The sequence below is a fragment of the Nothoprocta perdicaria genome, unplaced genomic scaffold, assembly GCF_003342845.1.
Source record: "Nothoprocta perdicaria isolate Ctin4 unplaced genomic scaffold, notPer1 scaffold_168, whole genome shotgun sequence".
Classification (NCBI taxonomy): domain Eukaryota; kingdom Metazoa; phylum Chordata; class Aves; order Tinamiformes; family Tinamidae; genus Nothoprocta; species Nothoprocta perdicaria.
The window spans coordinates 1,549,356-1,563,783 of NW_020454849.1; the positions used below are offsets into that span (position 1 = coordinate 1,549,356).

At 41.1% G+C, this 14,428-nt stretch overlaps 1 protein-coding gene across 3 annotated transcripts in view; it reads right to left on the minus strand.

Annotated features, from left to right (window-relative positions):
* PIP5K1B (phosphatidylinositol-4-phosphate 5-kinase type 1 beta) overlaps positions 1-14,428 on the minus strand; it is a 98,753-nt gene that overhangs the window by 82,272 nt on the left and 2,053 nt on the right. Inside the window, exon 1 of one of the 3 annotated variants that reach the window (XM_026035841.1) lies at positions 13,900-14,023. The exons of the other annotated variants lie outside the window; for them this stretch is intronic. The gene's annotated coding sequence lies outside the window, so the exon portion shown is untranslated. Of the gene's footprint in view, positions 1-13,899; positions 14,024-14,428 lie in introns of those variants that run through there. 3 annotated transcript variants of the gene reach the window in all.

Genomic DNA, 14,428 nt, shown 5'->3' on the forward strand with positions numbered 1-14,428 from the left:
CAGAATTACAGTATCACAGAATGGTTGAGGTTGGAAGGGATCATCTAGTCCAACCCCGTGCTCCAGCACCCAGAGCATGGGGCACAGGGCGGCATCCAGGCGGGTTGGGAAGATCTCCAGAGAAGGAGACTCCACAGCCTCCCTGGGCAGCCTGTGCCAGGGCTYTGGCACCCTCACAGGAAAGGAGTTCCCCCTCATCTGGAGATGGAACCTCCTGTGTTTTAATTTATACCCATTACCCCTTATCCTGTCATTGGCCAATATTGGCCCATTGGCCACTCCTCATATTGATCAGATCCCCTCTCAGCCTTCTCTTCTCCAGGCTAAACAGGCCCAACTCACTCAGTCTTTCCTCAATACGAGAGATGTTCCAGCCCCTTAATCATCTTTGTCRCTCTCCGCTGGACCCTCTTGAGAAGCTCCACGTCCCTCCTGTCCTGGGGAGCCCAGAGCTGTCCCCASTGCTCCAGGTTTGGCCTCCCCAGAGCTGAGCACAGGGGCAGGATCCCCTCCCTGCCCCTGATGGCAACATCCTCCTCATGCAGCCAGGAGCCCATTGGCCTTCTTGGCCACGAGGGCACTGCTGCCTCATGGCTAACTTGGTGTCCACCAGGACTCCCAGGTCCCTCTCTGCGGAGCTGCTCTCCAGCAGGTCAGCCCCTAATATCTGTCCCGGTTCCTGGGGTTATTCCTCCCCAGGGGCAGGACCCTGCACTTGTCCTTGTTGAACCCCAGCAGGTTCCTCTCTGCCCAACTCTCCAGCCTGTCCAGGTCCCTCTGGATGGCAGCACAGCCCTCCGGAGTGTCGGCCGCTCCACCCAGCTTGGGATTGTCCACAAACTTGCTCAGGGTGCCTCTGTGCCCTCGTCCAGGTCATTGATGAACAAGTGGAACAGTTCTGGGCCCAGTARTGACCCCTTGGGGACACCACTGACCACAGGCCTCCAGCTGGACTTGGCCCCATTTATCAGGACCCTCTGAGCCCTGCCATCCAGCCAGTTCTCAACCCACTTCACTGTCCACTCCCCTAACCCAAACTTTTGGAGCTTCCCCATAAGGATGTTACACAAGCCTGTCACTTCAGCTCCTTCCGCACTAGCCGAGATGACAGGTAGACTTTATAAGAACACAGAATAATCATGCAAGTATCCAAGTTTCAGTTTGGGAACTGGCACCATCTCACTTMAGAGAAGTTGTGGCTTGCAAAGTATCACAGACCTGTTGCAGAATATGAGCATCTGGCAACTTTTCACCACCCAAACTGCAGATCCAATGCTACAACTACCCAAGACCCTTTACAGGGTATATCACCTTCCACTTTGCAAACCTATATGAAAAAGAAATTTTCATCAAGTCAGCAGGAAACAGTTTGCTATATGTTTTCACAAACAAGACCACAACAGCTTCCAGCACCTCTCCTGGCCTCCTGCGAAAGGTGGCAGGAATGGGTAGCACAGTTATGGATGCGTACAAATGTTATAAGGGACAATGCAGCTTTTTTTCCATGGTTTATACTTGAAGGGAAACAGCGAAATTCTYCCCATCTTAAGACTCTTTGCTCCAGCACTAATTCCTTTGGCTTAAATGCCAGTATTTGCAAGTTCTTAGGGTACATTTTGGCCTAGTTTATTTGATAGCTCAGGCACAGTACAGAAAATATGCTTTAGTTTCATGGTACGACAGCAAAACTCTGCTTAGCAGTTTGACCTGAGAGTGCATTTTCAATTCCAGTATCTTGGCTGCAAAAGGTCAGAGCTTCAGCTAGCTAGCTGCTCACAGCAAGCTCTTACTTCTGTTATACCTTCATAGGAAATATCCTTGAGATTTCCTTCTAGCAGTGGGACAAGTAGGAAGAGACTGTGTCCCCTGTGAATAACAATACCTATAGCTAAGACAACCAGCCTAAGCAGCCCAAAAGTTTTCACATTTAAAAAAAAAACATTAAATCATGCACAATGCATTCAAAGGTCAACACGACGAGAATAATTGGGTTAGGAAAATACCRTTCAGTTTAACCTGCATTCGCATTGCAAAAGAATCTGTAACTTGAGGCAACTTCAACAGCCCTTCTTTCCTCACCAGTACACAGTTCAAGACAGAAAAAAAATATACACATATACCAAAAGCTTTTGCAAGCTTACTGTCATCACTTCCATCTCACTAGAAATAACTTTGGCTGTGGTTCCTCTAAGGATGATGCTATTTACAGCAACTTTTGAAAGAGAAGGAAAACTGTATATGCTTTTTATGTTAGTAAAAGTGCACATTTAAACAAGATATAGGCATCCTTGCCTGAAAAAAGATGCACAAAACATAAACCCTACCCCATTCTAGGAAGATATTTCAGAAGTAAGCTGAATATTTTTTTTATAAATGCACAAATTCGTTATACATTCATATGCATATTTCAATATGATGGGCATACGGAAACACACAAATATAAACATGTGTAAATATAGATATGTACATATTTAAATATATATGCATAYACAAATACACACACACACATCTCTAACATGAAAATGAGAAATTACAAAACTTCAACAGAATATAACGTCAGAAAAAAATGCTTCCTATATAACTCTTTCTTACTAAGAAGATTGACTGTTTATGCTGAAGAGTTACGTTTAAGTATTAGCATGCTCTTCAGACATCAGGAAACTAACACTGTTCATTACATAACAAGAATACAAATGCTTACCATTTTTGGTACAGAAAGTGCTTCACTGCATTTGTAAAAATCATATTATATAATACGAGTCATGAATTAGTGAATAAGGTCATCTCTCCAATATTGTAACTTATATTGGAATTCTGTGACTTTCCCTAAGAAACCTGTATTAATTTTATACTATATTTAAATTCACTTATTATTTTATAGTATGTCATAGCAACACAGTACTAGAACTACCTCTTGTTTATCCAACCTCCAAATCTTTAGCATAGCAACTAAAGACAAACCTTCAAATCTCTAGCATAGCAACTAAAGAGATATGTGACTTTGTTTTGCATTTGTATCATGTCTTGTTTACCTCAACTCACTGTTGATGACTGGCATTCTTGTGCTGTAGAAAAATAACATTTTAATGTTCTGTCTTCACAAGAACGGTGCRGGCAATAATTCTACTTGCACGTGGTAGAATTACCATGCCTCCTCTGTGCAGGTATGAAAGGTTTATTCACTAGATAGCAGTCATTTCCTCCAGGATGTATCTCATCAACAAAAGGCAGAGGGGATGCTGTGCTAACCATATTCATGGAGCAGATCCAAATCAATTCTATTCTGTCTGAGCAGAAAAGGGAGTTTTACTGTCTAGATTTCTGGAAATACAGTTTGCCTCTGCACAAGCAGAAGACTTCATTAATAGTCTTTTGCATTAACTTAGTGGAATGCAACATGGTGGAGGATATCTATTTTCACACATAACATGTAAATGAAGCAAAAAATGGTACCACCTATAGAGCACCTCATGCATACACATTCCTGTGAGAAGGTTTGAATGTCAAGACTTAAAGCAATTCAGAGGAGCTAAAACCCACGTGTTACATTTGCAGCACTATAGCTATCACTGCAACAGCTACTGGGCTTGGTGCTGTTGTGCTGAATACAGAGCAGAAGGCAGCCAGCCTCAAAAACTGGCAGGAAGCACAAATGATCCTCCCTAAAAGCCATTAGAGGAAGCTCTAATAATAGAGGAAGCTCACATTAACAAAGGCTCACCAACCTCAACAGGGGCTAGCTCAGAACAGGTTGGGTTCAAGTGTTTTGGCTACTTTATTCCACATTCAGACAACAAGGACCCTGGACAGGGCAACGTCACTCTCTGAGACACAAAGCAGAGGTGAACCAGGCAAGATCACTCTGGTTATTTTCTCATCCTAAATCCTCTCCATCAGCATGGGAGGGCCCTCAGCTATCTGCAGCAGGAGAAGCTGGTGGCAGTCCTTGCAACATCAGGAATGTCTAAGTGGAGGACAGGCACTAACTGAACAGTATCCTTGTTCTTGTAGTCAGCAGCTTATTAACTGGCTTAGAAGTCTGACCCTTTTACTGCAAAAAGAGCTGACGTCTACATATGCAATACTTAGAACCAGAGGAAGTATTTGCATTTTAAATCTCTTTTCAGAGTCCAGACAACAAAAGCATTCTCAGACTTAGTGTAACAGTCCTGCAAGCAGTCCTGTGCTACTATTGTGATCACACTTATTATTTGCCACCTACTTTCACAAGGTTAGAGCTGAAACAAATGGAATTATTTTTCTCCCTTTATAGATAATAGCCTTTGCAATATTTAATAGCCACCTGAAATGATTGTTCACTCTGTGGGTTAAGTTCACTGCAGTGTACACTTCTGCTGTAAAAACCTCTATGCTTTTGAATATAACATAAATGAACAGATGGAAGCAGTAAGATTGACCTTAAAACTTCCTGACACCACGGCTGGCTATGCTTATTATTCAGTGATGGCCAAGTCCTACTCTCAATTACATTCACATAGTCCTGTAAGTCAACAGAAGAGAAAGGACAGGGTAAAACATAATCCTCTCCTTTTACAAATACCAATAAAATACCATCTACTAGAATACGTGACATGAAATACGTTGTCAGGATCCATCAAGCAAAGGGCTAAGTTGCATCAGCTCTTTAATATTTGTGCTTTTAACTTTATATTTAACGGTAACAGGCAAGGCACAACAGCAGGCAAATTCGAGAGAAGCTATGAGAAAAGCAAAGGATTAGATTACTTTCCAAATTTGGGGACACATCTGCAAATCCTTTCTCCAGTACACTGCCACCATACTTCCATTTGCTGACACTTAACTACCACATTTCTCTTTATGAAAAACGTACATAAATACCATCTCTGTCTGGAAGGTGGAAGCAACAATTTCACAGAATGACTAGACAGGATACTATATACCTCAAATATTTTGGAGGTCACAAAGACTTCGACCCCTCCATCCTCTTAAGTCAAAAACTAATACCTGTTTCAATTAGCAGAAGTTCAAAACACCAAATCAAGGTCTACAGTCATCAGCTCCCAAATCTTTCAGGCCTCAGTTTTGCTGGCTCTAATGATAGTAATAGTCCCCACTGTTTCAACTAGTTTCTGCACAAGGACTTAAGGTAAATAATACTAAATATGTACTCTGGGCAAACTGTGAAGTATATAATGCGGTTGCTACTGTAACAAAATTTGAATATGAGCACTCAGTAAAGTCTCATCAGAGGTTCTGTAGTTATTATTGCAAATGTAAAAGTTCTTCAAGTCTTAGGTCAAGTCTCACTATTTGAGCTTACTTAGCCTCCCATGGTTCTATAGCACATTGTTATAATGTGCCAAGCACTGAGAAAATGTTTGCACTTCAGCAAACAAGTTCAATCCAGAGAGAAAGTTAAGTCACTACACCAAATATTCAAGCTAGTCCCTTCTATTATGAAGGAACTAGATTAGATTCTTCTGTGTAAGATTCTAAAGATTACTAAAAAAAAAAAAAAAAAAATCCTGGGACATCTTTTGTTTTTAACTCAACTTCTGTGAACTGGACTCTTAAATTAAGAAAAAAATTGGTATTTTCACCATGTATTTTATCATCATTTGCAGGTATGGGAAAATAAAGCTCAATTCTTGTTTTACTCATGTCATACTGCGACAAAWGTAGTTTTTACTCATAAATGACTTCATACCACAGTCTGTTATTACACACCTAACTTCAGGTGAAGGCAGTTGAAATTGTCTGTTCAAAATAAGGAGGTTAAAATGCCAGTGGCAACCTAAAAGTACACTTTGACACTTGCTAGAGCTGATGATGCTGTCCTGACAGGAACAAAGGCTGGACATTAAGATAACAAACCTGCAAAGGCCTGTAAGTATAGAAAATTGAGCAAATTTCAGACATTCTACCTACAAAAAAAAAWTCAAATTTCTGCAATACAGATATGTATATATATACACGTGTATGTATATACACTGAAGTACATGTCAGATTAAATYAAACACTGATTTTAGATTTGAACTCTTCAAGCCCATCCCACCCAAAGGAAGGAATCTCCTCCCTTTTGTAAAGGTTAATGAATTGCCTGACTTTACAGTTTCCTATTGACCTCTAAGGGCTTTCTGATCATAAAGGTAGTCTGGCATAAAGCACACAGAGATGTGGCTGAATACGAGTAAGAATCAACTGGAGTAACAACAGGTAGAATGCTATACATTTAAAAGAAAAAAAAAGTTTTAAAGAGATTTTTATCTTAATTGCTGCAGTGCATATTTCAGATTCAAAACACTCAGGTGTTTCAGTAATGCACCTCAGGACAAAAGATAAGCAAGCTGTATCTCCTTTTTGAAAGGCAAATGTACAAGCCAGTTAGGAATATGATCTGGCAAGATACACTGCCACTTAAAATAACAAGGATGAGTGACCCGCTTTCCCRTGCACAATTAATATGAAAGCTTGTTTTATTACTAAATTCTCTGAAAATGCCTATATTTAATAAAAAGAAATGACTGATCATTATCCATTTTGTTTCAAAGAGAGCTTTTAGTTACTGAAATACAAGCCAGATACGAGCAGAGAGAAACACACAAAGCTACACTTCCTACATAAAATCGCAGGGTGACCAAAGAGACTGGACAGTCCTCCAGCATGRGTGGCTTTCACAAACGAAACATAGACTGAAAAATGCTGCAAGTTTTGTATGTACATGACCTCTTTTTTGCATGTTTGAGACATACCACAGCTACACACCATACCTCAGCAGTGACTAGCAGGCAAGGGTGCCATGGGGGAGGTTGCTAACAGGGGCCAGATGGGTCTTTGCCCATGCGAAAAAAAAGACCAATACATTAAGAACAAACCTAGAAAAGCTGTGGCCAGGCAGAAGCCCCATTTCAGCTCCTGCACCAGAACACATGGGCACGTTCACAATAGCCCCAAGCCCCATAGCTGGGCATGCACCTCACCACTGCAGCAGGAGAGCGGTAGATGAGAGGCAAAACAAAGAACGGAGCACCAAGTGTGAGTGAGCACAGACGGGTGTTCATCAGTGCTCCATGTTCACACACAGGCTGCCGCTTCCTGCCATATTTGAAACCAAGACTAAAGCAGTGAGATGCAAAGGGTGGTTGTGAGTGACAGGCTGTCTTTGCAACGCAAACTCTCAGCCTGGGAGGAGTCAAGACGAGTGCCAAAGGCGACTACGATAATTGCACAGATGTTCAGACTGCTTACTAGTTAATGATTCATCTCCACATAAGGTCAAGCATCTCCCAACAAACTTCTCATTCTTAAATCACAGGTAGATAAATTCAAGAAGGAAAAACAATAGGTAGGATACTCCCATGAAGCACAAAAGCACAACCGCTTTTTTTTTTTTTTTCTCCACACTAAAGTCATAGTCAGATCAAAAATCCACTTAAACCAAGGTCATCTTCCTTGAGCAGGTTGACTCCTGTAGTACACAACTAACACAGGTACTCTTACACAACTATTCTGCTGGATAAACTAAAGATCACTATCAGAAGGGAATTTGGACAAGCCATGCATCTACCTTCTCAAGCTTCAGGTGAATATTCCACTCTGTTGAGCAGCTATCACCTCTATAACATAAGATACACGAAAAAAAAAGAAAAAGAAAGCTCAGTAGGTTTAAACAGTGGGAAGACTTGTCAGAATAAATTTAGAGCTCAGTAATATGCATTGTTTAAGTACAATGGGGTTCATATCTCAAGAAATTCAGCTAATTATAGAAACAGGAGACTGAGGGCAGAGTAGACTAGGGCTCACTTTTCTTTCTGAACAAGTTGTTTCAAACTACTCATGCAGTAAAAAAGCACAATGTCCATTATCAAAAGTTAGTGAGATAACCACTTCTTTTATAATTCCTGCAAATGACATTCATCTGACAGCACCACCAGCCTGTCTGATGTAAAAATGGCATCTCCTAAATTTAAGAGCCACCCAGGTAAATATCACAACCCCTTTTTACAATTAAGTTTATAAAGAGAAGAAAAAAAAGTCGGAGTACTAATTCGCTCCAAACAATGTTTTAATGACTTGCTGGATGGCTATACGAAAGAATAGCTGACTGATCAGTTCAGCTGGTAAGAGAAGGCAATGATCTCAATTTGAGCCTACACAGGAAGAGCCAGCATCGCTGAAGAGTGGTTTGAAACATTTCTTTCTTATTCTGGAGCATTGGATGCTGGCTCATTGCTACTCACAGCCTAATAGGGAGGTTGGTGCCCACAAAATAATGAYCTGGCTGCTAGAGCTGAGGCAAAGTGAAGTAAATCAGAGCAACACTGGATTTGTTGGTTGGCTGGTGTCCTGAAGAATTCACTCACTGCTTAAAACCCCAGGTACTGCAACCGGTTGCTATTCAAGTAATGTAGACAGTGCTAGGTGGGGTCTATCTGTCTGCAGGCACCCTTCAGATTCCAATGTAAATGTATACAAAGCACATATCAAAACTCTCACTGAGGCATCCACCAACGCACAAGAACAAGAATGTTTTCCAGCACTATAGCAACCTAAAGAAGCTTGAAGCAACCTTGTAAACCCTAAACACAGGCACAGCACAGCCTTTAAAATATGAGGTCTGACTAGGTAATGGCATGCTCCTCACCTATTCTGCATGAGAACAACATACAGCAAATTTGCTGTTGAATATATAAAAGCAATTAAATTGTTTCATCACTGACAGGTCAATATTAGTTGTCTGCGTGCTACATGATTTCAGAGAGTGCTTTGGAGCAAGCAAAGATGACAGCCCACAACAACGTAGGAATTCTTTAAGTTTTTTGAGCTAACAAGCAGTATGCACCACATCCTGTAGGACTCTTCTTCTTCTTCTTTTTTTTTTTTTAAATCACAGACACTGAAGCACTAGAGGTATAAATATAGATATCTTGAGGACATTTCACATGTGAAACAGCATGTGAACCATCTTAACCTAAGTATTTAAGCTGCTGCTCTGTTCAGTCTCAACTTTGAAAAACTATAATTGCAAAAGTGAAGAAAATGTGAATTTAACAATTAACATTTTAGAATGTATTCCTACAAAAATTCAAAGAAAGCAAACATTTATGTGCCTATTTAAGAGGTAAGGCTGAATTACTGAATTGTCATGTTGAAGAGCTCTGAAACTTACCATTTCCTTCTCAGATTCAACATCAGCGAAACTTCTTCTAAATTAATTGTTTCAAAACCAATTACAAAATTGTTCTTTAAAATACACAGGAAATTGTGTTTACATTTTAGGTTTTTTAACTTTGCATATTTAATTCCAGTACTTCCATACCAATCAATGACAGTGTGTGCACAACTGCCTCTTTGTCAATGTGGTCTCTGTTTTCTGCAGTATGTTTAGAAAAATTATGATACTGATATGACTCAAAGTTGATCTAGTCTCAACAACACCATGTCTCTACAAGGGACTACAAATAAACATCTCAGAAGTGTGACAACCTGAGAAAAGGCCATCATGAGACAACATGATCCTTATCCACCCACGCTCCCAAGTAGTTTCAAACTGTTCTATAGCATAGACTGCCAAAGCCTTGAAGCAAAGCAAGGTTCATATTCAGGTTTCTATTGCTAATGAAAAAAAAAACCACAATAATATTCTTTTCTGCCAGTGTTTTTGGGCTCTAGTAGAGTAGTCCATGTATAGCTGGCAAACTAGCTGATAACACTTTATGTTATCAAGTTTTATTGAAAAATATCATTATTTAATAAGAYGATTTGTTACATCATAATGCTTGTAATAAAAACAAAACTAGAAGTTGGGGACTCAAATGAAAAGGTCTTCTGTTTCTTTGCCAAAAAGCTACTTCATAATACTTCCTTTGTTTCTTTCTGCGCTGAACGAAGTGTGTGAACTTGGTTGGTGGGGTCTCTCTCTTCATTACCATTAGCACTACGAATCTGAAAACTTCAGCAAAGAGTTGGTGGCAGAAACTCAGGTGGAGCACAGAAGATGGAACTAAAGTAGCAGTTCTTTAAAATCCTTCATGCTTAGCAAGACACCTCATAGGATTTTTCTATCAACAACTTCTCCATCAGTTAAAAAGAAATCAAGCCAAGGCACACATCTTGGTAGAAGTGGGTACCCAAATTTGACTTAAAGGACTGCTCCTCTCCTCGAGACAGGTGAAATATGCCTTTTCATGTCTAGTTTCTCTCCAAACTGCTCAACCAGGGCATGATCAAGATCTTCTGCAGCCACAGAAATGCCGCTTTATCCCTCTATGGCCTGGTGACCAGTAGCAGGATATGAGGCTACCTGGACTCCAAGCAAAACAAAATTCCTCTGCTCCCTTAAAGTGCTCTTATCAAGCTTTTCCAGGTCTCTCTGGATGGCAGCGCAGCCCTCCGGAGTGTCGGCCACTCCACCCAGCTTGGGATCGTCCACAAACCAGATCAGGGTGCCCTCTGTGCCCTCGTCCAGGTCATTGATGACCAAGTTGAACAGCACCGGGCCYGGTACTGACCCTTGGGGGACACCACTGRCCACAGGCCTCCAACTGGACTCGGCCCCATTTATCACCACCCTCTGAGCTCTGCCATCCAGCCAGTTCTCAACCCATCTCACTGTCCACTCTTCCAGATCATGCTCCCGGAGCTTCTGTATGAGGACTTCCCCTTGGTGAATCCATGCTACTACTCCTGATCACATCCTTCTCCTTCGTACGCCTAGAGATGCTAGAGATGTTTATCTTGACTCATTGGCCAAAAATGACACTGTATGGCAACCTTTCCATCCAGAGGTGCAGAAGGTAAGTTTTCACTCCTCCGTCCTCAGATGGATCACTCCTAATAGGGTTAGCAGATACATCTGGAGAATACTGCCTTCCCTAATATACCACTGAACAGGATAATTATTGTCTTAACTGTAYGTTTTTAGAATTACACAGACAAAAATATTTGTACATTCAACCATGTCCCCAAAGCCACTTAAATTTATAAGCTATTAAAACAAGAGAGAAGTACATCATGSTAAAATTCCACAGGACATCGGGTACAGCTAACTCTTATTTAATGTAAATGCCAGAACTGATTCTGAAGTAATTTGAAATAAACAGTAATCTAAAAAGCATAGTTCACATAGCATCATTGAAAATAAGACTCAGTGTTGTTATGTCTGTCTAATGTGGTTTTGTTCTTCTTTCAGAGCAGAAAAAGTCACTTTACTACTGCTACCAGCCAGAAAGTCAGGAGAAGAAAAGTCAACTTTATACCACAGAAGATCCACAACTTTTGAAGAAGTAGAAGCCTCAACAAGTTATATTTTGCTACTGGGTGCTCCATCGGCCCAGGCATGATTTCACACRAAGATTTGCATCTTAGGATCTTTCTCCTATTTCTTGGGAGAAAAACAAACAAACAAGCACAAAAATGACACGAATTAAAACTAAGATTTTACTTAGATATAAATTTTAAAAAATATCTGCAGAAAATTATCTTAGTCATATTCAAGGAGTCTCAAAATCTTTACCTTTAATTTAATCATCCCTGGAGGACTTCGTTGTGAAGTTTGAAGAGGAAGCACATGAAATTTTCAGCTCCTTTTTAAATAAGCCTACAATTTTGATTAGGGAATGGTTTTAACCAGGAAAATCACCATTCTGATCCCAAAGAAATATTTTATTTAGACTTCTCATTGGGGATGGGTAGCAGTGGTGACTGCATGGGATTTTTAAGTTATTCAAAAAAAAAGCTTAGCTACTCCCAATTTCTTTGGATACTTAGGGCAGTAATTTCACAGCTGATATTTATGGGAAGAAAATAATAAAAAAGACAGTATTTTCCAAATTTGGTGGACCCCCAGATCAGAAGACATCCTCCAAAATTCTTACACCGGACATCATTCAAAGCCTGAGACCTTTTCACACACAACCTGTGCCTCTTTGAAAATCATTAACAACTAGCAAACCACAACCCGGGACAAGCTCTCTCCTGCAGTCAGCCAAGCAGAGGACTCTCTCATCGTTCCAATGGTCTGTGAGTAGAAGACCTCACGACTAATGGGAACGTGACTCCGGCTCTGGGAAGCCTTCCTGTGTGAGCCAGCACCGGGACGCAGGATAGAGCCCGGCTCAGGCCACCACCCTGAAGTCCCCCAGCTTGGACCTCTCTCCTCACCAGCTGCAATGGTGATTGGTGCTATAAAGCTGTCATTTCGGGACAGAGATGTGTCCTCCAGCCTGGCAGTGCCCAGGCCGGCCTGGCCTTGCTGAACATACCAGCTCAGCTGAAGAAGGAATGAAATGACTCCCACGTGGAAAGAAATGGGAAGTATTGGATACAGGACAACTTTGGTTGCTCCTCAGCCTTAGCAGACCCAACTCTGCCCATGGGGAACAAYAGCTCATCAACACAAGAAGAAGCCCTCAAAAGGCACAGCAAGCAAGAGGCAAGACGTAGGTCAGGCCTAGGGTGCAGAGCAGCAACGCAATGTGGCTCATAAAAGCAAGTGTGTTTTCCTCCCTTGGCTGGGACAAGAAAACACTGACAGCAATCTCACTATGGTTTTCTCAAGAGGAGAAGCAAAGGCCTCCATCTCCTACCATCACTTCCCCAGTGCGGCCTCCATCTCCTACCAGTGCAGTTCACTTATCCCCTCAGTTTCACAGCATAATGCTACAAATGGTCATATAAGTAAAATGTTTCAGTGAAAGACTCTGCTGAAACCATCTTCCTTCTACATTTTTTGTTTTTTGTTCTTGAAAAGTTATTTTTATCCCAGATCATTTCCATGATCCAATTTTACCATACAGCCTCACCAACTCTTGCGCATCCAAAGCCAAAAAAGTGACAAACTGCCACAACAGTGGTGGTATTTTAAGTCAGCTTTGGTGCTGACGGCAACATCCCACTCAACTATGCTGCTTGTCAAACTACAAACTTAATTGCTAGCAGTTTCCTTCTGTTCAAATGATAGGGCCCTGTGTTTCTGGACTTGCAGACATAATCAATAACTGCATTTTGAAATTACAGCCACAATTGTACTGTGGAAGAGTATTCAAATTTAACTACTTGTGCAATCAAGCAATCTCCATATTTGTGATCATCTCAGTATCATTCCAATCCAGTCACTTACAGCTCTAGTCAAAGGGCTAAAATGGGCCCTCTAGTTTATATTTTCATGTGACAGAAAACTGCAGCTCAGGAAGCATATACAGAAGTATTGCAAGCCGACTGGAATCAGATTCCTGATCACTAGCTCTTCATTCATAGGACAAGTTTTATGATTCACAGTGAGTTATTCTCTATTAAGAGAGGATAAAAATCTTATTAATGCTGGACCACGACTAGTAGACATATGCTTCTTGCGCAGCATTAGGTCAGTCTTTCATCCTCTGTGCCTCAGTGCTGCTCTTTGTAACATAGACGTTCCTCCAGCTCAAAGAGGCGCTTGAAGTGAACATCACTTTCTACAGAACTTCAAATACGGCAGTAATAAGAGTAACATCAAAAACAAGGAGTACGAAACCCAAGGGGCTGAGTGGTATGTAATACCATATGACATTAATTTCAAAGACAGAGCTAACTATATGAATAAGCATTGTTAATTAGACAGCACACTTGCCTTAYGTGAGCATGCACATATACAAAACCATTAGCAAGACTACAGAGAACTTCCCATACCTTGACAAGGTATGAGGGTCATTGCAGATCACTGCTGTGAAACACTAAGGAAGGTAACACTGGCCTGCAATTACTTGTAAGTGTAAAAATTCCATATTCCAAAATACAAAAAGCAAGCACATGTCGATGATGGCAAAGACACACAAGGACACTTCCAGTATTTGCAACTTTCACCGACTTTGTTGCTTACGATGAAAACTCCTCCTCCTTGCTGCAAAACTAGTTAACAGGAAAATGGCAGACATGTACCTTGCAACAGGTTCAAATTTTCTAGTTCACAAATGGAGAATGAAGAGGGAAGGCAATTTGGACTTCCAGCTCACAGCAGGAGTAGCTGCAGTTTCTTGCCCCAAAGAAGGAAAAAAAGCTGTTTCTGGGTTGTACAAAAGAGAAGAATAAGAAAAGATGCATGACCTCATAACCACAGCAAGAATCTGTGATGACAAACCAGACACTCGATCTATTTAGGGAAGATAAAAATCACAATGTCAGTGGTTGGGGCCCACAGCAAGCAGCACAGCACACGATGGATTCAAACACAAATTACACCCAGCATATAAGGAATARCCACACAACACTGGGCAGCAGGGAAGGTACCAGGTTCCCTCTTCTCAATTCCTGCCTAGCATTGTCAGCARCACTTATTTTAGAAATGCATTTTACTTAACTTATCTCGGGCAGAGTTCATTTGCTGCTGATCATTGTGGCATTTTGAATATCACTAACACATCCAGGCTGCTCATCTCTGTGATTCCAAGCACACGTGTTTCCTCCTTTC